The 26,388-nt window shown below is 56.5% G+C and overlaps 1 protein-coding gene across 1 annotated transcript in view; it reads right to left on the bottom strand.

Moving 5' to 3' along the window:
* Positions 1-26,388, bottom strand: part of LOC125337527 (transcription factor HIVEP3-like) — a 244,864-nt gene that overhangs the window by 112,619 nt on the left and 105,857 nt on the right. The window contains 1 exon segment of the mRNA XM_048327365.1: positions 3,524-3,616. The gene's annotated coding sequence lies outside the window, so the exon portion shown is untranslated.

Here is a 26,388-nt window from a genome sequence, read left to right as displayed (position 1 = left end):
ACTTCCCAGGCTGGAGAGCCTGGGCCTGGCTCAGGGAGGAGAGAGCCTGGACTTCCCAGGAAGGAAAAGCCCGGACTTCCCAGGAAGGAAAAGCCTGGACTTCCCAGGAAGGAAAAGCCTGGGCCTGGCTCAGGGCTTTGCAGAGAAAACGATGCAGCGTGGGGGCCAAGGACGATTTATGGCCACATTCATTCTCCCCAAATGTTTTGTGAAAGCTCCAAAAAGTGGGAAGTGGCCAAAACTCAGCACTGCAGGAGCTTCTCACAGCCTGGGCTCCCCAGGGAGGAGAGCCTGGACTTCCTAGAGAGGGAAAGCTTAGACTTCCAGGGAGGAGAGCCTGGGCTTGGCTCAGGGCTTTGCAGAGAAAACGAGGCCGTGTGGAGGCCAAGGACGATTTCTGGCTGCATCCACTGTCCCCAAATGTTTTCCGAGTGCCTGAACCCCCCCAGCCCCCTCAGCAAGGACGCACAAAGCGCCCTTTGATGCTCGTTAGAAGGTTCACCTTCTGCAGGCTCCTAATTAGAGCCGGGCACGATGGAAATCTCCTTCATTTGTGATTCCTGCCCCATCGCAGGGACCAGGATCCCAGCTGAGCGCCCTGGGAAAGCCCAATTTCTGGAATTCCAGCCGGGGCACAAATCACTGCTGGCTTCTTGCAAGGTGGTCTGAGCTCAGCGAGGATTAACGAGCCAGAGGTGGGGAGGGAGAACCCAGCAAGTGCAGCAGGCAGGGTGGAAAACAGAACAACCCTTTCCCTGCATCCCGAGCAGATCCCAGCAGAGCCATAAAACCCCCTAACAAGCAGCCTTTCCAAAGGCACGGACAGTGCTGCTGAGTGCACATCTGAAATAAATCGCTCTCCTTCCCAGAGGGTCATTTCCCTTTTCCCCTACGTTTGACCCTCCCCTTGCTAAGAAACCGAAGGCTTTGAGGCGCTTTAGAGGCTGCTGAGGCGCTTCTGGAGCGCAACGCGTGAGGCCAAACGCGGCCAGGAGCTCTGGCAGCAGAGCTGGGAGGCAGCAGGAACCTCGGCGAGCAGCGGGGACGGAGGAAGGCGGAGGGAAATCGGCTCTGCTGGGGCAGGAGCGGAGGAAGGCGGAGGGAAATCGGCTCTGCTGGGGCAGGAGCAGCCGGACGCGGCCCTGGGACTGTGCCAGTGACGCGCGGGGAGTTCCCAGGAGCCCCTCATTACCGGGCTGCCACCCAATCCCCAGGATGGCCGTGGTGATTTCCCTCCAGGACACACTTCCCTGCTGCCTCGGCTTCCTGGGAAACCTCTCGAGGCAGCGCTGCCCGGCCCCGCAGCCCGGGGGAGGTTTCTCAACAGCGCTTCTGTTGTTCGCTGCAGGATAAATGTTATTTTCGGGAGCGCTGCTGCCGGGACTCACCCGCGGCTCCCCGGAGTGGTTCCCCACATCCGATCACGCTGCCCCGAACACTGAGCCATTCTCCTGCCCCGTGTTTTCCAAGAGCCAACTCCAAACATTTGGGATTTTGCTCGCCCCCCCCCCAGCCCAGCCCAGCCCAGCCCAGCCCAGCTGGGAACGTGCCCCGCCAGCAGAACCAACCCAGCGGAGCCTGCGGTGCTGGCGCTGCTCTCTCCGCCTCTCCCGCACCTGGGGCGGCCTCTGAGCAGCGCAGGGGGCACAGAAACCTTCTGAGGGTGCCTTGTTCCCGTGCTGGAAGCGCGAGGAAGGAGCTGCACACCGCTCCTGGGATGGATGGGGGCCAACAGGGAGGAGGGAGAAGCGCCCGTTGTGGGTGAGGATGAAAATGGTCACTCACGGCGAGTAAATCCCCTTCCTCCGGGCTGCAAGAGCTTCTCCGGGCTCCTCAGAGGGTTTTCTGAGGGACTGCACCGCCCCTGTGCCCCCCAGCCCCAGTTTGCTGCCAACACGCTCATTAATTAATCACCCAGGAACTCCTGCAAGTTCTTTCTCGGACGCACAGTTCACACAGGCCCTCTACAGATTTTGGGGTGTCCTTCCTTAACAAGGACTGCAGAGAACTCTCCACCAGCCCAAGAAGCCCCACGGCAAACCCTGGGGGCAGAATTCCTGAGAATCAGCCCAGACCGGCACAGCTCAACCCCCCCTGCCCCGAAGGGATGAAAGAAACCCTATTTCCAGCGCCCCTCAGTTAAAGAGGGCCAGGCAGAAGGGGGTGAGGACAATGTGACACTTCGCAGCCTTTTGACACCCCCGAGCCGAGTGAGAATCACAGCTTCCCACCCCCCACCTGCTCCGGCTGAGGAAACGCTGCTGGCGTCGGGAACATTTTCCCACGAGAATCCAAAGGAAAAGTTCCCGAAGCACCGAGATTGCGAGAAGAACACCGAGTCCCCACCAGCACGAGCACCTTCCTGGGGGGATCGCTGATGCCAAATAAACCGGGACAGCTGGGAATCAGGACAGAGGGGCCACCGGGACATCCAGAGAGCCAAGGTAAAACCTGGCTCCGTGCCCTGACACGAAGGATCCTTCAGCACCAGGGGAAACTCAAAGCCTGGGAGCTGCAGGTGATCCCCGGGCAGCGGAGTGGGGCTTGGATTGTGTTGCTCACACCATAAATCACCGCGTCAGCTGCCCCGGCCGCTTCGACGCGCCAGCCGGCAACTGGGTAAAAGTGCCAGGGCCTCTCCCCACGGCCAGGGAGCGCAGGAAAGAGGAGGGGAAAAATAAAATCATGCACAGCGCCTTTTTCCGGAATAACAATGCCCGCATTTGCATAGAGCGGCTCAGCCCGGGAGGCACCGCCGCTCGCACCTCGCGGCGCATCAAAGGCGTTATTAATTTCCATCGAGGAGAATTAAGGAGCTTAAATCGTTAGCACTCATTTACTCAGCCTTAATGCATTTTTAAAGCTGCCTCATTTTCACTGATGAGCAGGTGCTAATCAAGGAGCGCTTAAAAGGGATAAAACTCCCCGCGGGTCAACCCCAGGGACAGCAGGTCCAGCCCCTGGCTCGGGGACATCCAAACATCCTCCTTGGCAGGAGCTCCCGCGGGGGTTTCGCTGGCACAGCTCCTGGCGCATCACGTGTGGCCCCAGAACAACCCCTCGGCTCCGCGCTCGCTTTCCTGTGCGAGTGATAAGGAGGAAATCCGTCCCAGACAGGCAGACAGCCCAGCCCAGCCCCGCCAGCGCTCAGCTGCAGCCACAGCGCGCGGCTCCTTCATTAGGGCGGCCGCCAATTAACAGCCCGAGCCGGTGGCAGTGCCAGCACAGCAGCCCCGGAGGTGCTGGCGGCCGATCAAGAGCCACAACCCCCTCGGGGTGTCCAACAGAGCGCAGTGCCCAGGAGGGAAAGAAATTAAAACCAGCGACACCCAACTCCTGGTTACTCATTGCGGTGACCTCACCGGCGGTGCCCTTGTGCCACCAGTGACTCCTCAGCGCCTGCCGTGCCCTCCCGGCGCTGGGCACGGCTGACACACGATAAAACCCCACCAAACCTCCGCTCTCCGGGCACGCACACGCACACACGCACACGGAGCCGGGCCGGAGAAGCGCTCGGCGTTACCTGCACTCGCCCCCCGCGCGGCAGCCGCGGCTCTCCCATGGCTCTGCCGGCGCCAGGCTGGACCCCGCGGCTCCAGGGGGATCTTCTGCCGCGCTGCAATAGAAAAGGTTGGTTTAAAGCTCCTTATTTGGGCAGTGATGTCAAGGGAAGTCGCTCGGGCAGCGCCTCCCCCTTTTTCCATTCACTCCACATTGTTTCCTGTTGTCAGGCGGCTGCTGGGGCTCCGCGCGCGGCCCGGGAGCCGCCGGCCAAAGGAATCCTCCGGCCACGGCATCTTCCGACCAAAGCGATCCTCCAGTCCTGGGAATTATCCAGTCCTGGAGGTGCTTCAGGTCTGGGAATCCTTCGGCTCCGGGGATCCCCCAGCTCTAGGGGTCCTCCAGTTCTGGAGATCCTCCAGTCCTGGGCGTCCTCCGGCCCCGGGGATCCTCCAGCGCCGGGGATTCTCCAGTCCTGGGAGTCCTCCAGTCCTGGGGATATTTCGGCCCCGGCTGTCCTGCAGCCGCAGGAATCCTCCAGTTCTGGGGATCCTCCAGTTCTGGGAGTCCACAATGCCCGGAGATCCTCCAGTCCTGGGGGTCCTCCAGCAGCGGGATCCTCCGGCCAGGGGGATCCTCCATCCCCAGGGATCCTCCATCCCCGGGGATCCTCCGGCCGCCGCCCGGTCCCACTGTCCCGCCCGGGGCCGAGCTGGGCGGGCCGGACACGGCAGCGGGTCCGAGCTGCCCCCCCGCACTCCGCAGCCCTTCCCATCGCTCATCCCGACATTCCCACCTCTCCTTGCCTGCAGGAGCCGGGGGCAGCCGGGGGTCCCGGCGGCCGAGGCAGCGCTGCGGGCCCGGCGCTGAGCGCGGCTCGCCCGCCGCCGCCTCCCTCCCTTCTCCATCCCTCCCGCCGCCTTCCTCCCCCACATCCTCCTCCTCCTCCTCGTCCCTCCCCATCTGTCCCGGCTCCCGGCGCTCCCGCACCGGCGCTGCCCGCGGCGGCCGCCCCCGGCAGCGCATGGCGAGGGAGCCCCTCCGCTCCCCTCCGCGCTTTTCCGCATTTTCCCGCATTTTTCCGCATTTTTCCGCTCCTTTCCCGGCAGCCGAGCGCCGGAGCCCTTCCCTCGGGATGCGGCGTGGGAGCGGGAGCGGAGCGGGGCACCCCCGCCCGGGGGGAGCGGGAACCCTTCCCGGAGCATCCCCGCGGCTGCGGGAGGGACAGCGGGGACAGAGGGGACAGCGGGGACAGCCCGGGACAGAGGGGACAGCGGGGACAGTGGGGACAGCGGGGACAGAGGGGACAGCCCGGGACAGAGGGGACAGTGGGGACAGCGGGGACAGAGGGGACAGCCCGGGACAGAGGGGACAGCGGGGACAGTGGGGACAGCGGGGACAGAGGGGACAGCGGGGACAGAGGGGACAGCCCGGGACAGCGGGGACAGTGGGGACAGCGGGGACAGAGGGGACAGCCCGGGACAGCCCGGGACACCCCGGGACAGCGGGGACAGAGGGGACAGCCCGGGACAGCGGGGACAACCCGGGACAGCGGGGACAGCCCAGGACAGAGGGGACAGCCCGGGACAGCGGGGACAGCCCGGGACAGCGGGGACAACCCGGGACAGCGGGGACAGCCCGGGACAGCGGGGACAGCGGGGACAGAGGGGACAGCCCGGGACAGCGGGGACAACCCGGGACAGCGGGGACAGCCCGGGACAGCGGGGACAGTGCGGACAGAGGAGACAGTGGGGACAGCCCGGGACAGTGCGGACAGCGGGGACAGCGGGGACAGTGGGGACAGCCCGGGACAGTCCGGGACAGTCCAGGACAATGGGGACAGAGGGGACAGCCAGGCACAATGGGGACAGAGGAGACAGCCCGGGACAATGGGGACAGCGGGGACAGCGGGGACAGTGGGGACAGCGGGGACAGTGGGGACAGCCGGAGTTTCCAGCGCAGGGAACTCCGAGTTCCTCACGCCACATGCACAGAGCTGCTCTCGGCCCGCTCCGTGCCTGATGTATCCCTAAAACACATCCCAAGGTTTGATTTTAATTTTTTCTCTTTTTTTTTCTGTTTTTTTTTTTCTTTTGGTTGGTTTGGATTGTTTCCGTATTCGGGGTTTGGGTATTTTTATATTTATCACTTTATGCTCAGAGGGTTATCGCTTTTTTTGCTTGGATTTCTGGCATTCGGAGTGGGCCTACGAGAGAGCTGCAGAGGGACTGGGGACAAGGGATTCAGGGCCAGGACCCAGGGAATGGCTTCCCAGTGCCAGAGGGCAGGGCTGGGTGGGATCTTGGGAAGGAATTGTTTCCTGGCAGGGTGGGCAGGGGCTGGCATGGAATTGCCAGAGCAGCTGGGGCTGCCCCTGGATCCCTGGCAGTGCCCAAGGCCAGGCTGGACACTGGGGCTGGAGCAGCCTGGCACAGTGGGAGGTGTCCCTGCCCATGGCAGGGGTGGCACTGGATGGGATTTAAGGTCCTTCCACCCCAAACCATTCCGGGATTCTGGGATCGCTCCCATACAAAGGGGACGCCTGAGCCCTTGGGATAAAAAGGGGAGACAAAGGGATTCCCTGACGCTTCCCACACAGGATCCCAGCTCCAGGCAGCTCTGAGGACACAGCCGGACACCCCTGGGTGCTGCGGGCAGCTGGGCAGGGGCAGCCTGGGGCTTTTTAGGAGAAAGCAGAAGCGCAGCCCGGGCTGTGTTTACACTTAAGTTACATCTGCTTATTCAGCACAACGGTTCTGTTCCTTCCGTGCTCACTGAAGTCCTGCTGGAGGTGGGGAAAACGAGAACTCTTGGCAGGATTGCTTTGCTCAGCCCATCAGGACGTGTTTGAGAAGTAATTTGATAACTGATTGCTGCTCTCCAGGGCATCCCTGGTGGAATATTCCCTGGTGAAGGCAGCTGCACCCCAAAGCTGGCACAGCAAAGCTCCATCCCCTCTCCCCTTGACTGATGCGCCACAAAAAAAGGTTGAAAAGAGAAAAAACCATCCCCCCCCCCCCCCCCCCCCCCCCCCGACCACTGGCTCCGTTCCCGTCTGACTCCAGGCTCAATAAAGTCAGGGTTAAGCCGAAAAAAGATGGTGTGAAATCTCGGATGGAAAGAATGACACCAGCAGCCAAATGAGGAACTCACAGGATGTGCTTTTTGGGGTGAACATCCCCCGAGGTGTTGCTTGGCAGGAGAGTGAATGAAGCCGCTGTCGAGCCCCAGCCTGGCTCGAGCGAGCAGCCCCAAAACTGCGCCCCCAGAGCGCTCCTGGTGCCCAGCCCGAGGAGATGCTCGCCCATAACGCACCCACAACTCGCCCTCACCACGAGCACGTAGCCCCGTGCCCTCAGTAGCCCCGTTTCACACCCAATTTCAGCTGCTCTCCTTCCTGCCAGAAACGAGAATCAGAGCCCGGGGTTAAAAGGTTTTCTTGGTTTCCTTTTGCTCCGCGGCTGCTCCACCCTGTCCCTCAGCCTGAGTCACCCTGGTGTCACCGAGGTGTCACCAGGCGTCACCAGGCGCGGTTGCTCAAGGCCGTTAAGGAATTCCAGGGATGCAGCCAGACCCTGGATCCACCTCGAGGACTCGGAACCTGCCAAACCTCATGGATAAACGCCGGGACTGGGGCTCTTTCCTCCTGCAGGGACCTTTCCTATGGGAGCTGCTCCGGCCCCGGCGCTGGGATCAGGTCACAGCTGGAGCTCAGCTCTGCTGAGACAGCAGGAAAAGGCCTCAGGCTGCACCAGGAGAGGTTTAAGTTGGATATCAGGGTAGATTTATTCCCTGGAAGGGTGCTCAAGCATTGGAATGCACCGGCCAGGGAGGTGTGGGGTCACCTGGGAGTGCTCAGGAAAGGGGGGGGATGTGGCCCTCGGGGACATGGGGTAGTGCTGGTGGGTTGGAGGCTGAATTTGATCATTTTGGAGATATTTTCCAACCCTGATGATTCCATGATGGGCCAGGAGCAGCCTAAGGTTTGGCACTCGGAGGCCACAAAACCTGGACTGAGCGGGGGGGCTCTGGCAATGGAAGGGACTGGGAAGGACAAGAAATCCAGTTTCTTCCTCAAACTGGGCTCAGATATTTGGGTGGACATGGAATAAATGAATTAAAGCTCCCAGGAGCATGGATAGAATCTCAAGGAACCCAAATCAGAAGGAGAAGCAGCTTTTCCTTTTCCTTTTATTTTTCCTTTTCTTTTTCCTCTTCCTCTTCCTTTTCCTTTTCCTTTTCCTTTTCCTTTTCCTTTTCCTTCTCCTTCTCCTTCTCCTTTCCCTCTTCCTTTTCCTTTTTCTTTTCCTTTTCCTTTTCCTTCTCCTTTTCCTTTTCCTTTCCCTTTCCCTTTTCCTTTCCCTTTCCCTTTCCCCTTCCCTTCCCCTCCCCCTCCCCCTTCCCTCACTCCTCATGCCACCATTTTTCCATGGCTCCACTGAACTTGCTTTATTATTTTTAAATATTTTTAAATATTTTTAAATATTTTTAAATATTTTTAAATATTTTCAATATTCCCCCCTGGCTACCCCGACCGCTGGATTCACTCCTCCGGCCTCATCCATGTGCACACAGAGAAACAGGAAAGTTTTCCCAAAGAAATCCCTCCTTCACTCCGTGTCCCAGCGGGAGAAGTCGGTTACACCTCGGGGGTTGTGTGAGAGCCCCCATCACCCTCAGCATCTCCCCAGGCCGGGATTTTAGCCCCCAGACACTCAGAGCAGCTCCTCCTCCTGACACAGCCCCACTCTTCCTTCCTTTTTTTATTGGTTTTTGGCAGATGGAGATGAGCTCCGAGCGGGCTGGGAGGAGCTCGTGTGAAAATGGCACCGTCCAGTGTGGAAGGGCAGCCAGGGAGAGGCTGAAGCGCCTCTGCTCCCATCAGTCCCAGGAATTCACAGAAATCCCAGAATCATGGAATGTTGGGGTGGAAGGACCTTAAATCCCATCCGGTGCCACCCCAGGGACACCTCCCACTGCTCCAACCTGGCCTTGGGCACTGCCAGGGATCCAGGGGCAGCCCCAGCTGCTCTGGCAATTCCATGCCAGCCCCTGCCCACCCTGCCAGGGAACAATTCCTTCCCAAAATCCCTCCTAACCCTGCTCTTCTTCACCTTAAAGCCATTTCCTGTGTCCTGTCACTCCAGGCCCTGGTAAAAAGTAAAATTAAAAGCACCAAAATTCCTGGCAAAGCACAAAAGTCACTTTTAAAGTGCTTCTCCCTGAGCCAAACACGAGCACAGCAAAGATTTTCACTCAAAGCCGCTGTCGATTTTTTAAAGTTGATTTGTCCCCAGGGTCCTTCACCGTGCCCGTGCCACCCAACAGCCCCAACACCCTGGCGCTGATCTCGATGCCCCAGCGCCCTGAAAGGCGTTTTTGGGTAATTTTCCCTCGAACAGCACAAGTGGCCATTCAGGGCAGTGCACACAGAGGTGTTTGCCCGCTGCTGGTGGCTTCTCTCGGGGCACCGAACTGTGGTTTTGCTGAAATTGGAAAATGAAGGCCCAGCTTCCCCGGAGACTCCTGTTCCCACTGCAGGCGCACGGAAACGCAGGGTGAAGCTCAGGCCACGCTGGTTTTTGTGGGAATCCTTTGTTTAGTCAGGAAAGGGACTGTCCTGAGGTGCGGGAGGGTTAAACCACCTCATCTCCCTCCTCACCCGGAGCCTTTTCCGCCCCATCCCTCACCTCAGCCTGGCCCAGACTGTGAAAAAATTACCCAGGGCCTGAAAAGGCCTCTGTCAAACCATCCCCAGCACTCCTGGTGGGGTTTTGTTTTGAGTTTTACTCATTTTTCCAGCCTTTTTACGGTACAGGAGTTCCCAGCTCCTCCTTGGAGCGCCCTGCAGTGCTCTGCACGCTCCCAGCTGCTCCCAGCTCATCCCTCTCCTCCTAAAATCCACTCACAGAGCCTGAAAATGCTGCCAGGGCTTCCAGCTTTTCCATCCACACGGCTGCAGAGCTGCTCTTGGTGGGAAAGGAGGTTCCCAGCAAAGAACTGGGAATCCACTGTGGGAACTGGGAAGTTTCCTATCAGTTCTCCCACGGATTTCCTGTGCAGCCCTCAGCGAGTCACTTCACCTTTCTGGGTCAGAATCTTCCCATCCAGGGAAAATGTCTGGGAATGTACAGCTCCTGTTGGGATTGGGAAGGCTGGGAGAGCTGGGGGTGCTCAGCTGGAGAGGAGAAGGCTCCAGGGAGAGCTGCGAGCCCCTGGCAGGGCCTAAAGGGGCTCCAGGAGAGCTGCAGAGGGACTGGGGACAAGGGATTCAGGGCCAGGAGCCAGGCAATGGCTTCCCAGTGCCAGAGGGCAGGGCTGGGTGGGATCTTGGGAAGGAATTGTTCCCTGGCAGGGTGGGCAGGGGCTGGCATGGAATTGCCAGAGCAGCTGGGGCTGCCCCTGGATCCCTGGCAGTGCCCAAGGCCAGGCTGGACATTGGGGCTGGAGCAGCCTGGCACAGTGGGAGGTGTCCCTGGGGGTGGCACTGGGTGGGATTTAAGGTCCCTCCAGCCCAAACCATTCCAAGATGATTTTTTTCATTTTAAAGCCCCAATGCCCAAGTCTGAGCATTCCCACTCCTGAGTGAAGAGGAGACAGGGAATGTTCTTTCCACGTCATCCCTCCCCCTGGGAAATCTGGAGCAGCAGAACCTGTGAATCCGCCACATTTCAGACACATTTAACAGCCTTTTCCAACCTGACCTGTCAATCCCTGAACACTCCTGTGGAATGAGAACCTTCAGGAGTTTCAGGCTCAGGCAGCAGCACCGAGAACCCCTGAGCTCCCCCTGCTCATGGAAATCCCTCCGGGCACCTTTCCTGAGGTGTTTTTGTTTGGAATAGTCGGGCCCCAAATCCCTTTTCAGCCATCCATCAATTAGGCAAGCAAAGGGTAATTAATACCCCTAATTAAGGGCAGTGCTCCTTTGGCCGCCCAGGACCGTCCATCCCCTCCATCCTGGACCTGGGGCACCCCAGGAATTCTGCATCCTCCTTTCCATATCTGCACAATTCCTTAACTCCAAAGGTCCCTGCACCCTTCCCTTCCCTTCCCTTCCCTTCCCTTCCCTTCCCTTCCCTTCCCTTCCCTTCCCTTCCCTTCCCTTCCCTTCCCTTCCCTTCCCTTCCCTTCCCTTCCCTTCCCTTCCCTTCCCTTCCCTTCCCTTCCCTTCCCTTCCCTTCCCTTCCCTTCCCTTCCCTTCCCTTCCCTTCCCTTCCCTTCCCCCCAAATGTCTCAAAGCCATGCAGAATCTTCAATGATCCCAAAAATCCCTGCAAAGTTGGGTTGATATTCCAGGCTCCCATTAAAGCCACATGTCCTGGGAAGTGGCAGGCACGAGGAATCATTAAGCTAATTTTAGCCCAAGCATCTGCTTGATGTTAAATCCGAAACTCCGTCTCAGAGAAATTTCAGTTATTTTTTCTTCCCTTCAGAATTGACATTTGTCAAACAAGATGTTGGGAGCAGAGGCTGCAGCCAAGTCTGAGTAATCCCAGATCCTGCTTGGGGAAGGAGCCGGCAGCAATTCGGGATTGGAGAGCCAGGCTGGCTGTGCCCCCTGGCTCGGGGCTGTCCCTGCCAGCTCCTGCTGGGGCACAGGGTCACCCAGGTCCTGCCAGGGTCACCCAGGTGCTGCTGGGGTCACCCAGGTCCTGCCATGGTCACCCAGGTCCTGCCATGGTCACCCAGATCCTGATGGGGTCACCCAGGTCCTGCCGGGGTCACCCAGGTCCTGCTGGGGTCACCCAGGTCCTGCTGGGGTCACCCAGATCCTCACAGGGTCACCCAGGTCCTGCCATGGTCACCCAGGTCCTGCTGGGGTCACCCAGGTCCTGCCATGGTCACCCAGGTCCTGCCGGGGTCACCCAGGTCCTGCTGGGGTCACCCAGATCCTGCTGGGGTCACCCAGATCCTGCCATGGTCACCCAGATCCTGATGGGGTCACCCAGCTCTGGCCAGGGTCACCCAGGTCCTGACAGGGTCACCCAGATCCTCATGGGGTCACCCTGTTTGCACCAGGGATGGGACACACACACCTTCCTGTACATCTCATCCTTTCTCCTTTTCCCCTTTTCCCCTTTTCCCCTTTTCCCCTTTTCCCCTTTTTCCCCTTTTCTCTTTTCCCCTTTTCCCCTTTCCCCTTTCCCCTTCCCTTCCCTTCCCTTCCCTTCCCTTCCCTTCCCTTCCCTTCCCTTCCCTTCTCTGGCTCCAGCTGAACTTGCTTCATTATTTTTAAATATTTTTAAATATTTTCAGTATTTCCCCCCTGGCCACCCCAACCTCTGCATTGACATTGACCCACTCCTGCAGCCTCATCCGTGTGCACACAGAGAAACAGGAAAGTTTTCCCAACAATTTGCCCGTTCGTTTCCACCGAGTGACTGCGAGGTGGAATTTGGCCCCGGATTCTTTGAAATGGGACACTTCGCAGGGAAAACACCCAATGACACAGGAAGCGTTGGATAAACCATCCTGGTCCCTGGATTCATCCCAAAATTCAGCCCGAAATGGGGCGGCACCGTGGGATGGGTGAGCACAAGGCCTGGATGGGGCTGGGAATGCTGGTTCTTACTCCTTCAAGGGACAAAATGTTGATGGATTCCCTAAAACCACCTCAAAACACCCCAAACTGCCTCAAAACGCCCTAAAACTGCCTTAAAACACCGTAAAACTGCCTGAAATCACCCTAAAACTGCCTTTAAAATATCCTAAAAGGACTGGAAATTCCAGCTTTGAGGAGATGGTTGGACTTGATCTCGGAGAGCTTTTCTAACCTGGAGGAGGAGATGGCTGGACTTGATAATCTTGGAGGGCTTTTCCAGCCTTAAGGATTGGAAATTCTGGAAATTCCAGGAATTCCAACCTTGAGGAGATGGTTGGACTTGGTCTCAGAGGGCTTTTCCAGCCTTAAGGATTGGAAATTCCAGGAATTCCAACCTTGAGGAGATGGTTGGACTTGGTCTCAGAGGGCTTTTCCAGCCTTAAGGATTGGAAATTCCAAACTGGAGGTGGAGATGGTTGGATTTGGTCTTGGAGGGCTTTTCCAACCTCAAAGATTGGAAATTCCAGCTTTAAGGATTTGGGATTCTGTGAGGGGGGAAGCGGCAGGGAAAGCAGAGTGTGGCACCAGGTCCCACCCCTCACCTGCCACCGGCTCCCACAAACCCCAGGGCACTCTGAACCCTCGGAGCTCCCGGAATTCCTCCTCCCTGCCTGGAATCTCCCGAGCTGCTCCATGGCACAAAGGAATCCTTTGAAATCCGGAGCAAAGAGGGGCTGGGGGGGCTCGAGCCCTGCACACCTTTGCCCAATCTGCTGTTCTTGGCAGCCCAGGCTGCCGAGTTGTTCCTAATAAAAATATCCCAGTGCCTGTCCCGCGCTTCCCGGCTGGAATCCATCCCACCCGGCCGAGTGAATTCCTTCACGCCTCCTTTTGTGCAGGAAGCCCTGGAGTGGATTCACTTCAGTGCAAGAGCCACATCTCGAGTAGGTGAATCACACCCAGAACGGTTTTTTTTTTTTTCACTCTGCTGGCTCCAAAGGGAGAGGGGATGAATTCCCAACTGGAAAATCCCAGCCCTGTGCTCATAACAGGATGGGAGGGCACGAGTGGCATTATTTCACAGCCCTGAAGTGTCACCTGGCCACCCTCACCTCCAGAAATGTCACCTGGCCGCCCTCACCGCGGTTTTTATGTTGTTTGTCGCTCCTGTTGTGCTTTGTTCACTAACGAGCGCCACAGCAAAAAAAAATCCCAAATATTTTAGACGAGGAAACGCATCAAAAATTCCTTCCAAACACGATGTGATGGCTTAGAAATGGAGGAAATGGAGGCTTCAGGCCACACACAAAAATAAACTCAAATAAACATTGGAGGGGAGGTATCCAAACCCCCTCACGCTCTGAGCCAAGGCATTGCAGCAAACCCTAAACTCGCAGGAAATCCTAAAAGCGGTTTTTGTGCTTCCAACACTGAGCTGCCGGGCCAAGCTCTGCTCTCTGGGAGGGGCCAGAACGGTTCTGCCACCAACCTGCAGTGGGGGCATCAGGGACAGGGTCCCTCCAGGAGCTGAGGGGACACCACCAGTGCCACCATGAAACCCCAAACCCACTGGCACAGAGAGCTTGGAACCCTTGGGATTCTCTGAGCAGCCAGGAATTGGTTGGCATGGCCAAGGAACTGAGACTTAACTGGGGCTGGAGTGTTCCCAGGTGAAGTTTAACTTAAGTATTTAATTTAAGCTTAAGTAGCCATGTAGGGGCTCAGGGGGCGGATCTGCCCCATCTGCTGCCCCCAAAACAGCCCCAGCACTGGGCAGGACATTCCTGATTGAGACAAGAGCTGCCTGATGTCCCTCCAGACTGGGGTTTGGCAATTTAAAAATAAAGAAGGAAGATCCCAGCTCTCCTAAGCCCACTGCTGATGGAGGTTTTAGCCTGGTTATCCCGCAAACAACACAACCTTGCATCTTGTTAGGGCCTGAAGGGGTTTTCACAACCCCCAGCACAGCCCCAGATAAACTTCCTGGACACGAGAAGAGATTTTTCCCTGATTTTTATCTTTTTGTGTGCTCCCAGGGTCGTTAAAGGTGCTGGAAAAATCAGAATTTGCCATTTGGGGGTTGATTCCTGAAAAACATCACGTGGCAACGGCCTGGGAAATGAGGAGGGAGATTCCTGGGAACCCTGAGAACAGGCACTGAGACTGCGGAAGAAGGAGGTACAGCCCCCGGGGTGGGGGTGCCCTGGACTCCAGCGCACACCAGTGCACACCAGTGCACACCAGTGCTGCAATCCCCCACCCCCAGAGAAAAGGGAAAGACCCTCCTGCGAGGGGCAGGTGTGGGAGCTCAGCCGAGTTCGGATCCGTGGGAAGGGCTCTGGTTTGCTAGGGGTGTGCACAGATGTTTTATTCCAGGGATTTGGCTGCTCTGCCTTGGGATGTAGCTGATTTATTTCCCAATTTTTAGTGTGAGGAATGAGATCAGGAGGAAGAAGCTCTCACTTGAATGAATTTGCTGTTTGAAGTGTTCAGCCTCAGGGAGGGAAGCTCGGGTGAAACCTGATTTTCTCCAGCCAGGAGAGCCTCAATATCTGCTGGGTTTGGGGTGGATCAGAACCTCTCCACAGCAGGATCTGGATCTGTCCTGTGCAAACGAGGAGTTATCAGTGGGAGGAAAACATCCTCTGGGGCTCTCCATGCAAGAGCAAGGCTGTCCCACATGCAGGACCAGCTGAGCCTGACTCTGCCAGGCTCGGTGTAAAAATTCAAATCCAAACCTTCCAAAGTCTGGTCATTTTTCACAGAACTTTTGGGTTAGAAGTTGATTCTCCAGTGTAGCATCGTGCCAAGGGTGTAAAAGCAGCCAAGGGATTACCTTTGGTTGTTTTATTGAGCAGAGAAAAAAATGAAATACTCCGGAATCCTCTTTCGCTCTAAATCTCACAGCAGTTAAGGACAAATCCCGAAACTTTGGATTAGCTCGGACTTTTCAGTGGAAAGATAAAAAAGCATTTTCTGGGTCTGAGCTCCTGTGCCCGGCGCAAAACGGGGCCAGGTGGGTGAGGCTTCACCCCTCTGCTGCCACACGGCTTTGGTGAGCTCGGGGTTCCTCCATCCCTACAAATCCTGAGCATTTTGGGGGGTCGAGCTTTTCAAACTCTGCTCATCCTTAAGGATCCCGCATCCCTGCACATCCCGAGCGTTTTTGGAGGGTGCAGCTTTTAAAGCTCTGCTCATCCTTGTTGAGTTTCCCACTGTAACTCCCAAAAAGCTCCCGCAGCCCCCACCTGCAGCACCTCAGAGACAAAAAACTAGCAAAACCTGAGTGCAAACCCAAAGCTCCCAACTCAGGGGGTCTGGACAGGAGGCAGAGCTGCCTCCAAGAGTCGTGTTTGAGCTGTCAGGTGGCCAAATAAAAGGGAGCCTCTCCATGAGAGCGTTCCTGGAGCGCTTCGTGATTCCCTTGCAGCTGCAGGGAGACAGGACAGGCCCAGAGCGAACCTGGAGGCCGAGAGGGGCTGGTGGGAATCGTTTGTGCTGCCTTCCAAAGAGGGTCCCAGAGAGGTCCATTTAAACCTCGAGCTGCCCTCCCCACTCTGCCCGTTCTCCTCGCTGCCCCGCGGCTCTGTGGCAGCTGCGGGCTCCTTGCTGCCCTGCTGGGCATCAGCCAGTGCTGGGCATCAGCAGGAGATGGGGGAAATCTTTGAGCTTTAGGTGATGTCCAGATGTTTTCACATCTGCCTTGGCATTTCTGGCTTTTGGGGGAGCAGGCAGCCCTGCCCTGCTCCAAGCTGCTCAGCCTTGACCTGACTGACTCCATGGAGCGCCTGGAACATCCCACACGTGGCTCAGGAATCCCCCAGGCTTTGGGCCTGGACTCTCTGCTGGGATCTAATCCATGTCTGGATCCAAAGGGATCGGCTGGATGCATGAACAGCCCCCAAATTCAGCTGCTGTGTGTGAGAACAGCTCCTGGGCAGTCCCAGGGAGAGGTTTATGGGGTTATCTCATGGAATCATGGAATGGTTTGGGTTGGATGGACCTAAATCCCACCCAGTGCCACCCCTGCCATGGCAGGGACCCCTCCCGCTGTCCCAGGCTGCTCCAAGCCCCAGTGTCCAGCCTGGCCTTGGGCACTGCCGGGGGAATTATTGAAAATTAAAGCCCTGCCCAGCTGCTCCCAGGCCCATCCCAGGGCCCTCAGCCCATCCCAGGCCCGGTCCCACAGTGGCTGGTGGGGACACAAATTCCGGGCTCAGAGGAAGGGCCACAGGACAGCCACAGCCCCAGGGCATGGCTGTACCACGGAAAGGCACCGGGATGGGTCACCTGGGGTGCCGTGGGACACCAGGGGCCAGGGGAAGGGCATGTGGGGGGTTCCAGCAGGGGAGGAACCCCAGCTGGGGAAGGGAGGGACCCAGGAGGGTCGGGGAGGAACATTTGGGGTAAAACAGAGGAGAAGGAGACACCAAGTGCCACGCTGGGTGCCCAGTGCGGGTCAGCGCCGCCACCCGCGCCCTGTGCGAGTGCAGCCTCAGGGAACCTCACTGCCAACCTCTCCCTGGCTGGGGCACCCCGTTCTGAGCAGGGCTGGGGCTGGGGCAGAGCTCGGTGTGGCCGCTGGCAAACACCAGGCTGGACTGGTGGCCAGTGGGGGGAGCCCTGGGGGCCAGTGGGGGCAGGTCCTGGTGGCCAGCGGGGGCAGGTCCTGGTGGCCGGTGGGGGAAGGTCCTGGTGGCTGGTGGAGGGAGGTCCTGGTAGCCAGTGGGGGAAGGTTCTGGGGGCCAGTGGGGGAAGGTTCTTGTGGCCAGTGGAGGGAGGTTCTGGTGGCCAGTGGAGGGAGGTTCTGGGGGCCAGCGGGGGAAGGTCCTTGTGGCCAGTGTGGGGAGGTCCTTGTGGCCAGTGGAAGGAGGTCCTGGTGGCCAGCGGGGGGAGGTCCTGGTGGCCAGTGGGGGGAAGCCCTGGTGGTCAGCGGGGGAAGGTCCTGCGGGCCAGTGGAGGGAGGTCCTGGTGGCCAGTGGGGGAAGGTCCTGGTGGCCAGTGGGGGGAGATCTTAGGGGCCGGTGGGGGGGGGTCCTGGGGGCCAGTGGGGGAAGGTCCTGGTGGCCACTCTGGGGTCACTCTGCAGCTCAGACCATGGAAGAAGGGCTGCCAGGGGCACTGGGGTGTCCTGGGCAGCTGCTGGCCAGGGAATTGTGGATGTGCTGCGTGGGAGGCCAGCACCAGCCCCTGGAGTTGCTGCAGAGGCCACCTACACCACCAAACCCAGGGGTTCTGTGGCCCTCTATGATTTTAGGATGGAAAATCTGCTCTGGCGCCTCTGTCCCACCCATTGCACCCAACAGCTCTGAGAAAAAGACCCAAAAATTCCTTCCCTGGTCCCCCCTCCAGGAGATCCCAGCCCAAAACCTCCTCCACAAAGCTGGGTCGTGCCACCAGCCCAGAATTGTGAGCTCCCTCCCCTGACTCTGCTCAGATGTCTCAAAGCCTCGCTTGGACTTTTTCCTTTTCCTTTTAGGTTTATAAATTATTTCACACTTCCAGCTCAGCACAGAAAGCTCCTCAAACTTTCCTTCAGGGGTTGAAATCTCCGTAATTACAGGCTGCAGGCGGGCAGTGGCTGCTGGAGCTCCCTGCCCTGCCAGCACAGCAGGTCAATTACGAGCTCTGAACCCACATTACCGCGAGGAAAAGCTGGTTTGAATCCTGCTCAATTAGTGCTGGAACTGTCTTGGAAGGGAAAGGGGAATGGAGCTAACGGGGCTCTGCAGAGACCTCCCCATCAGCGCTGATCACGCCTGAATTTCATTTCTGATCGGGCAGAAATTAATGATGTTTTGGCATCAAATCCACTTCAGACCTGCAGGACGACGTTCCTGAGGTTCCCCTCTTGTCTCTTCTCACCTCCAGCTTCAGGGGCTCGATTTAAAAGCCATGGGGAGGGTGCTGGGGCACAGAATGAAATTTAGGATGTTCTGCGCTCCTTGCCTGGGCTGATGCTCGGGACAGAGGATGGAATTATGGACTCCTGCCATTCCCACATTCCTGCTGCAGCCAGGGAGGAATAGGAGGAGCAGCAAACATGAGGATCATTCCTCAGGTGCTCTCAGATATCAATCTGCCTCTCAAATATCCCAGAAACCTGGAATGCCCTGAGCCAGGGGTTTTTTGGGAATCCTCTACCACCACTCCCCTCCTGAGCGTGGAATTTTGGAAGCGGAACCCGGTGGGGCTCTGCCATTCCCAGGACTGCCACAGCCAGGGAGGAAGAGGAGGAGCAGCCAACATGAGGATCATTCCTCAGGTGCTCTCAGGGGGCTCTCAAACATCCCAGAAACCTGGAGCTGGCAGCTTGAGCCTGGGCTTTTTTGGGAATTCTCTACCATTGCTCCCTTCCTGAGCATGGATTTTTAGAAGCAGCAAAAGGGAAGATTTGAAAGAGATTGGGAAATTTCTTTTCTCCAGCTGGTGAAGGTGCCTGGCACAACCAGAGGCCACATGGGCAGCAGGGCAGAGCCCGGCATTCCCGGGTGCCCAGCTCGGGATATTCAGTGACTCCAGAATTCCAGGGGTGTGCCCACCCCTGCCCAGGGGATTTGTCCTGCCCGGGTTCATCCCCCAGGATGGCAGAACCCCGTGGGGAGCAGCAGCACAGCCTGGGGAGCAGAAGGCTCCAGGGAGAGCTCAGTGTGACCTTCCAGGGCCTGAAGGAGCCGAGAGGAAACACGGAAAGAGACATTTCCAAGGGCTGGAGGGCCAGGACACAGGGAATGGCTTCCCACTGCCAGAGGGGGGGTTTAGATGGGATATTGGGAAGATTTGTTCCCTGGCACGGATTCCCAGAGCAGCTGGGGCTGCCCCTGGATCCCTGGCAGTGCCCAAGGCCAGACTGGACATTGGGGCTGGAGCAGCCTGGGACAGTGGGAGGTGTCCCTGGCTGGCACTGGGTGGTCCTTAGGACACATCCCAACACAAACCATTCCATGATTCCAGGATTCTGGAGCCCCTCTGGAGCCGGGCTGGGAGAGCTGGGGGTGCTCACCTGGAGAGGAGAAGGCTCCAGGGAGAGCTGCGAGCCCCTTGCAGGGCCTAAAGGGGCTCCAGGAGAGCTGCAGAGGGACTGGGGACAAGGGATTCAGGGCCAGGACCCAGGCAATGGCTTCCCAGTGCCAGAGGGCAGGGCTGGGTGGGATCTTGGGAAGGAATTGTTCCCTGGCAGGGTGGGCAGGGGCTGGCATGGAATTGCCAGAGCAGCTGGGGCTGCCCCTGGATCCCTGGCAGTGCCCAAGGCCAGACTTTGGGGTTTGGAGCAGCCTGGGACAGTGGGAGGTGTCCCTGCCCATGGCAGGGGTGGGATGGGATTTCGGATCCCTTCCACCCAACCCCTCCAGTGGCTCGGGGGCTCTGTGACCACGAGCTGCCCCCACAGGAGCCAGGGCCAGGTCCTGTCAGCTCCCGATGCCACCGAGCTGCTTGGGAAGGGAACGGGATCCAGGAGCAAAGCCGTGCCTGCCCTCCCAGTGCCACCACGGGACACACTAGGCATTTTCCTATTTTCCTTCCCCCTTCGTTTTCCTGGGGTTAAGCCCAGCCCAGAACGGGGATTGCGAAAGCTAGGAACGCTCTGAGGTTGCTGGCAGCCCCTTTCATTGGCCTGCTCCTCCTCCTCCAGCTTTTTTAGGGATCTCAGGAGCAGCCCCAGCCCCACACTGGGCTGTCCGCAGATAAAACCGCTCCCAAAACACCCCCGGGGCTGTCAAGAATTGACACCTTTTGGGGTTTTTCTCCCTGCTAAGTCACCTCAAACGGCCCCACAGGAGCCTCAGCTGACGCGGGGTTTATCTGAGCACCTCCTGAATCTCCCTCCCCGCTCTGCCAACACTTCCCTGGCCACAGCCCTTCAAAACAGGTGCGAGTCGGAGCAGAACCGCGAGTGGAAAAGAAAAATACCAAAAATAAAAAAAAAATAAATAAATCCACCTTGCCAGGCAAGGCAGGGTTCGACTTGCACGTGCAGGGCTGGTCCTGAGGCAGCGGGGCTGATTTATCCCCGCGCCAGAGCAGAGCTGTGCCTCGTGTTATTAATAAAACACGCTGCTGTCTCTCTCTTGGTTGGTTTTTTTTTCCAAATGTTATTAAATCCGCGGCGAGATTTTCACTGGCAACGACTTCCAGGCTTTAATTATGCACCGTGCGAACGGGCTGGCTGTTTTTACATGTCTGGGAGAGGAGGCCACGTGCTGCTCGGAGCAGATGAAATCACCAGACAAGCGTCTCCTTTCCACCTTTTTATGGGATCCACAGAATTTTGGTGGCTCGGGAGCAGTGAGGATCTTCACAAAGGGAGGCAGCCCCGGAAATGCTGCACTGGTTTATAGGAATCCTCCACCTCAGTTAATGCCAGAAATGTCTCTCGTTCCCCGCTCATCCCAGCAATGCTTCCTGCAGGGTTTAGGGGGGGGAAACCCGAAGTTTCTGCATTGTTTATTCAAATAAACCCTTCCCGGTGGCCGTGGTGCCAGCCCAGCCAGCAGGTGACAAATGTCACGGCTTCCAGAGGGACACGGTGCCACCGGGGCTGTGCCCAGGGCTCCCACACCCAATTCCCTGCGGGGTGAGCTGGGCTCCTGCCTCTACAGGGGTTTCACACTCCCAAAGGACAGGCCCAGGACAGGTTTTGTGTCTCCATCTTTCAGCTTCTCCCGCGAGCTGAAACGCCAAAATATTCTCATCAAATTTTCTCATTGGGAAGGAATTGTTCCCTGGCAGGGTGGGCAGGGGCTGGCATGGAATTGCCAGAGCAGCTGGGGCTGCCCCTGGATCCCTGGCAGTGCCCAAGGCCAGGCTGGACATTGGGGCTGGGAGCAGCCTGGGACAGTGGGAGGTGTCCCTGGGGGTGGCACTGGATGGGATTTAAGGTCCCTTCCAACCCAAACTATTCCGGGATTCCCCATCCCAGGACACAACAAACAGATCCAACGCTGATGGATCACAGAACCACACAGTTCATTAGGTTGGAAAAGAGCTCCGAGATCATCAAAGCTGTGCCTGATCTTGTCCCCAGCCCAGAGCACTCCGTGCCACATCCTGAATCCTTCCTTGGGCACCTCCAGGGCTGGGCGCTCCAAACCTCCCTGGGCAGCCCCTGCCAATCCCTGAGCACCCTTTCCATGGGGAAATTCCTGCTGCTGCCCACCCTGAGCCTGCCCTGGCCCAGCCTGAGGCCGTTCCCTCTCCTCCTGTCCCTGTTCCCTGCCAGCAGAGCCCGACCCCCCCGGCTGCCCCCTCCTGTCAGGGACTTGTGCAGAGCCACAAGGTCCCCCCTGAGCCTCCTTTGCTCCAGCCTGAGCCCCTTTCCCAGCTCCCTCAGGAATTCTCCAGCCCCTTCCCAGCTCTGTTCCCTTCCCTGGACTCACTCCAGCCCCTCAGGGTCCTTCCACAAAGATGACATCGCTCACAGATTTCAGGTGCGCTGTTGCCTCCACCTGCACGTCCCCAGCTCCACGGGAGTTTCGATATTCCCCCCCCAGAGAGTGGATTTTGAGTTTCTGGACCCAGAAAAATACCTGAAAATGAACCTGCCCCACCTGACTGCTGGAAAATGCTGATTATTCACCTCCTAATTTTGCCTTGGTGGTATAATGAGGATGATGATGATGAGGAGGAGGATGGTAATAACAATAATAATAATAATAATAATAATAATAATAATATCACAATGATAATAAATAAAATAATATAAATATAATAATAAAAGATAATAAAAGATAATGGAATATTTTAAAATATAATAATATAATAATATGATAATATGATAATATGATAATAATATAATATCATAATAATATAATATTATAATAATATAATAATGATAGTAATAATGATGATAATGATAATAATAGTAGAAGAAAAAAGAAAACAACCACTACAAACTAAGGCCATTTTTTCTGCATCAACACAAAATGGCAAACGAGGCTGTTCCAACTTTGGAGTTTCAAGGTTGCAGCATCTTCCAGGATTAAATCAGAACCGCTCACGTGGGCTTAAATCCAAAAAAACTCCGACTCTCTGCCTGGCTCCTTGGGCTGCGAGCAGCTGATTTTTGTTCCTATAAACACCAGTAGCGTGGAGGATAAACAAACACTAAATATTCTAATTGCTTCTATGGCTGCAGAACGGAGCACGAATCTGGATTAGGGCTCAAGGCAGCAACAAATTCCGCAGATAAATCCTGCTCAAAGTCAGATGTTTCCAGAGCTGAGCTCTCCCCTGTCACACTCATCGACTTCCCGTCCCTTCCCTGATTTTTTCCCCTTTTTCCCTGGGTGATCCCGTGGTGGTTGGACCTCTCAAGGCAAACCCACCCCCCCTGAATTTCTCACCACAACGTGGCTCAGATTTCCACTGCTTGCAGGGAATTTTAGCAGCTCTGCTGCTTCTTTTCCTCAGCACTCAAATATTGAAATGCATTTAAAATCTACGAGCCCAAATTCCCCCAATCTTTGATCACCCACTTGGGGCTGGGTTTGAAATCCCTGGATTTGAAGCTTCTCTGGGCTGTCAAACCCCCCAGGGTTTGGAATTTGGTGATTTTTGAGGATTCCCAAGCTTCTCTGGGCTGTCAAACCCTCAGGGGTTGGAATTTGGTGATTTTTAAGGATTCCCAAGCTTCTCTGGGCTGTCAAACCCTCAAGTGTTTGGAATTTGGTGATTTTTAAGGATTCCCAAGCTTCTCTGGGCTGTAAAATTCTCAGGGTTTGGAATTTGGTGATTTTTGAGGATTCCCAAGCTTCTCTGGGCTGTCAAACCCTCAAGTGTTTGGAATTTGGTGATTTTTAAGGATTCCCAAGCTTCTCTGGGCTGTCAAACCCTCAGGGGTTGGAATTTGGTGATTTTTAAGGATTCCCAAGCTTCTCTGGGCTGTCAAACCCTCAAGTGTTTGGAATTTGGTGATTTTTAAGGATTCCCAAGCTTCTCTGGGCTGTAAAATTCTCAGGGTTTGGAATTTGGTGATTTTTAAGGATCTCCAACCGGAGGGGTTTGGAAGGCGATGGTTTTTAAGGTTCCCCCAACCCAAAGCCTCCTGTAACTCTCCAACTCATCAATTTATGGAGATAAGGAAACTTTTTCCTCCAAACCAGACCATCTGTGGGTGCTCCTCTGCACGTTTTAATGATTGCTTTTCCAAAATTCTCACACAACTGGGAGCCCTTGACTGAACCCACAGGCAGACAGAGAATTGCCTCGTCCAAATGCACCTGGAAACACTTTTTTCCACCAGAGCACCCTGGAAAAAATTCCACGAGAGGAACAACACATCCCAAAACACAAAGGATTCCCGAGCAGGCTGTGGAGAAAGGGGAGGTGCTGGGCTGCTGTTGGTTTTCCCGATGGATTTTCCCAATCCGTGTCAGAGTGTTGCAGCGATTAGGGATGAAAGGCAGTAAAATACGAATTATGACATTTGGAAAAGCAGCTTCCCTTCCCCTGCGGGCTCTGTAAGGGATCCCTTGGGATTGCTTTTGTTCCTTTGGGATCTGTGCCTGATGGAGCACAGCAACGTTTCCCTAAGGAAGAATTGCTCCAGCCTGAATATCCCAAATCAAGGGTTTGGAAGGTGGAAAGGTCCCGGTGACAGTTTGGGAAATCCTGGAGGGTTTCGAGCTGAAATCCTTCCCTGTGAGGAGCTGAGATTCCCAGAGAAGCTGTGGCTGTCCCTGGAAGTGTCCCAGGCCAGGCTGGAGCACCCTGGGATAGTGGAAGGTGTCCCTGCCCATGGATGGGGTGGAACAGGATGGGATTGAAGGTCCCATTCCATAATTCCACGGATTTGTTTTCCATGAAGAAGTTTTGCTGTAGAATTACACCCAAAACCCCAACCAAACCCATGTTCCCTTCCCTGGCGAGACTCCCCAGGAAAACAGGGATCGGATCTTGGCTGGATAAGCCTCGGAGGCCTTTCCCTGGCTCGGGGCCAGGAACACAAATGCCAAGGGATATTTTGGGATTACTCCATGGAACCGCTAAGCCAGGCTGCCATCACGTCCCCGGTTTGGTTCCATACTCAGGGGTTCCCAAATGAAAGCAGAGCTTTTCCATGCCTAAAAGCTGGAATTTGGGAATGCCCAGCATGAGGTCCAGGCAGCTGGAAGGATTCACACGGGATCTGCTGAGTTTTGAGGAACGAAACCCTTCGGAATTTTTCTCAATTAATGCTCATTCCAACTGGAAACCCCCTGGGAGAGCTTTGCTTCCCAAGCAGCTCAGGGAGGCACGGAGGAGCATCTCGGGAGAAATTCTAAAAATAACCCCTCCGGTTGCCACAGCAAAGAACCCAAACACGCCCAAAAATATTTCAGTGCAAACAGAACCTGGAGTTCGCCTCTTTCGGCCCCCTCTCCGCCGCGGGTGGCGACAGGAACAGAGAATTCAAACTCAACATCTCCTCCCTCCTCGGGCTCGATCATGGGTCCCCATTAGGGACCCCATTCTGAGTTTTTCCCACTGTTCCCCCATTTCTGGCTTTGGGAACCCACCAAGAGCTGTGGGATCACGGACCCAACCCTGGAGTTTTTACTCCCAGGCTCAGCCTCGTTTCCTCAGAGCTGCCCGGAGTTCCAGTCCGTTCAAATGGGAATTTCAGAAGTCTGAATACCAAAAAACACCAACAACTTCCTGATTTTGTGACCTCAGAGCCCGGGAACCCTCCAGGGCACCAAAAGAAGGGATTTTAGGAGCTGGCCTCTGCTTTTCACAACCCTCCCCAGCCCTGGTACATTGGCAGCCACCAACCAAGCCTCTGGAACCCCTGTGGAAAGGAATTAAAGGAAAAACCGCTGCCAGGGCAAGACCAGGGAGCAGCTCCTGAGGGGTGGCGGAAGTTCCTCCCCGTGAGGGTGGAATTTCCATCCGAGGATGATGCGGAGTGATGAGTCCGACTTTCCATTCCTGACCATCAGGGGAGAGCTGCAGCACCTTTGCGGTCCAGCTTCACCCCAGAGCCACGTGGGACGCACATTTTCCAGCAATTCCTGCTTTTCCAGAGCTGCTGCTGCTCCCTCTGAAGGGCCAACCCCAGCTGCCACCTCTGCATCCCCACCAGGACTTTCCACCAGCTGAGCCCCAAAACCCCTTTTTTGGTCCTCTCCAGCTCATTCCAAGCAAAAGCATCAAAATCCAGATGTCTCCAGGTGAGGAGTGATTCAGTTTTGGCAGCTCCTGGAGCCACGAGGTGAAGCTTTGGGAACATCCTGAGAGCTGTGGATCCAGGGATTCCAAGTTTTGGAATCACTCTCCCATTTCTCACTTTGGGGACGTGCCAACAGCTCTGGAATTAGGGACTCAATCCTGAATTTTTCCCATTGTTCCCCCATTTCCCACTTTGGCAATACATCAACAACTGTGGGATTCAGGACTCTGAGAAAGCATTCCCCCATTTCTTGCTTTGGGAATTCACCAAGAGCTGTGGGATCAGGAACCCAGCTCGGAGTTTTTCCCGTTGTTGCCCCATTTCTCACTTTGGAGGACAAGGAAGGCTGAGGGTGAATGGGACCTCCTCAGACAGAGCCCAGGGAATCCTGGGATCACCAAGGCTGGACAAGATCAAGGCCATCAACCCAGCGCCACTAAAGTGTGTCCCCAAGTGCCACAGCCCCGGGAGGAGCTCTGTGGGGGTGGAAAGGGGAAGGTCAGAGCTGAGTGAGGGTCACAAGTGAGGGTCACAGGGGAACGTCAGAGCTGAGTGAGGGTCACAGGTGAGGGTCAGAGCTCAGTGAGGGTCACAAGTGACAGTCAGAGCTGGGTGAGGGTCAGAGCTGAGTGAGGGTCACAGGTGAGTGAGGGTCACAGGTGAGGGTCAGAGCGGAGTGAGGGTCACAAGTGACGGTCAGAGCTGAGTGAGGGTCAGAGCTGAGGGTCAGTCACAGGTGAGTGAGGGTCAAAAGTGAGGGTCAGAGCTGAGTGAGGGTCACAGGGGAGTGAGGGTCACAGGGGAGTGAGGGTCACAGGTGAAGGTCAGAGCTGCAGCACCCAGCTCCTGGACCACCACCCCCCACCTCCCTGCTGGAAGAGGTCTCGTCCCCACCGATTTATTTCCAGTGGGAACTCAGTGATGATCCCAAACACCCCGCAGACTCCAACTGGTAGAAGCCACCAACCTGCTCTACAAAATGTATGTTCTGGGCAAAACTCCACAAAAAAAGTGCATGGGAGGAACCCCCCGGGGTTAAGCACCAAACAACACCCAAAGGCTCCAAAATCCAGCGCCAGAGACGGCCACGAGGAACTTTTCCAAGCTTTCACACGGAGCTAAGGCCAGTCCAGGAAAAACAGGGCCCTGTCCTGGTGAGAAACCATCCCAGGTTTTCATGTGCCACCTGCAC

This window comes from Corvus hawaiiensis, chromosome 23, assembly GCF_020740725.1.
Source record: "Corvus hawaiiensis isolate bCorHaw1 chromosome 23, bCorHaw1.pri.cur, whole genome shotgun sequence".
Classification (NCBI taxonomy): domain Eukaryota; kingdom Metazoa; phylum Chordata; class Aves; order Passeriformes; family Corvidae; genus Corvus; species Corvus hawaiiensis.
The sequence above is the reverse complement of the archived record's forward strand: the minus strand, read 5'-3'. Positions and strand labels throughout refer to the sequence as shown.